We start from the raw sequence: 1903 nt of genomic DNA on the forward strand, positions 1-1903 counted from the left end.
TTCGTATTACTCTTACATCATTTAACTCATGTGTGTATTACAAACACCTTAACAACGCAATTACCTACTAGTATAGTGTATGCACCATTAAGCAACTCAAGGTTGGATCCTTACTGTACGACCACATCGATCGACTTTGAATACAGTACATACAACACAAAGACCGTCATGTGGCGCTATCGCCAAGTAACCTCTTGTTGGCGTCGTCGAGCTCACGGCGTCGCGACATCGCTGTGTAGCCGCTTCCCTCTGGCACCCTCCTAACGCAGCCGCCCCATCGAGCGTGAGGAAATAATGAAATGAGATGTAAGGACTGGCGGGCTTTCCACATACACTCTGATTGGACAAAAAAACGCACACATGTACTGGCCAGATTCTACATTACTGCAAGTTCAAGTACAAAAAAGTACGATTGATTTCGGGATTTGAACCCGGGGCATTAGCCACGCCACCACATATCTCAACCACGACACTGTTGGAGCTGATATATCTGTTTGAACTTTACAGTATACTACTGCGAATTGCAACACTGTGAGCACGATACCGTTGTTTGTGCCTTTGGTGTCGACTCGCAAAGCAACTTAAGCCATGGATTATACTACCGGAAATTATAGTACTAGTATTTTACTACTGTGACAGTTCGGTTGTAGATAGATGTGCCTCACGTGTAGTGGTACAGGTTGCTTAGTGCAAAGTGGGTTTACGTGCTGGTACAGTACACTGCATTCGCATGGATGTGCGTGCATTGGGGTTTGGGTGCATACCGAAGCGAATTCTAAAGTACGGTGGTTAGATGTAGGGCATTATGGATAGACTCGAAGCTAGTGTACACCTAGAACTACTCGTCGTAGGGTATACACTTTGTTGCCGTTGAAGGCATGCTGTGGCACTGGTACTAGAGTCGGCACAGCGTGTGTTAGCTAGAGTTTACATGCATTGTAGGCATGGCTGGGTACATACTAGTTAGTTAGTATACATGTGAAATACTAGTACACTACAATGATGTTCGTGTTGCTGAGATGTTCTACTGGTACCGTATGTAGCAAACTCATGAATGTGGTGATAAGGCAACTACACGATGGCCCATCATCCTGACACCGCTACTCGTGTGAAGCCAATATCATGGTGTACATGCACCGTATAACTTGCTGCCGGCTTTGATTATTGGCAGTAATAGTGAATCCCCCACCCCCTTGCTGCGGTCAAACAGACAGTTTACTCCGTGCTAATCATGCAAGCTATATAACTTCTGAGGTGGGCATTGAAGCTGAGGGGGGGCATTGTACAGTAGTTGAGGGGGAGCGTAGTAGCTGAGGGGAAGCATAGTAGCTGAGGGTGTGAATAGTGATTATATTATGTACGTAATACCCTGGACGATCTCTCTGGCTTTAATTAGTCACAGTAATAGTGAATCCCCCATCTCCCCTGCTGCCCCCTCAACTACTGTACTATGATCCCCCTCAGCTTCAATGCCCCCCTCAGAAGTTATATAGCTTGCATAGCTATATAACTTCTGAGTAGCTGAGGCGAAGCATAGTAGCTGAGGGTGTGACTAGTGATTATACGTAATACCCTGGACGATCTCAGTCACCAGCAAGCGAACGACTCCCCCTCATACGTCTCAATCCCCACAGTGTGTGAAGCGACTTGGTGACCGAAGGTCTACTTAATCTGAAACTACGGTAGTTTTTACCTACGTTTTTCTGCTGTATACAGTCACAGACATCAATGAGTCCAAGTAGGAACAGTGTTTTGCTGCTACAGTACTAGTTATTGTAGAGGGCTGCCACGTTAGCGAAGTTAAGATTGCTGCTTGATGTATGGTACGGGTAGCAAAAGGAGTTTGATTTCAAGAAAAAGGAAATTCTACGAGCAACCTTTGCCACTCCAAGCATAGCTTCTC

The sequence above is a fragment of the Aphanomyces astaci genome (genome assembly GCF_000520075.1).
Source record: "Aphanomyces astaci strain APO3 unplaced genomic scaffold supercont1.34, whole genome shotgun sequence".
In the NCBI taxonomy this organism is placed as follows: Eukaryota; Oomycota; class Saprolegniomycetes; order Saprolegniales; family Verrucalvaceae; genus Aphanomyces; species Aphanomyces astaci.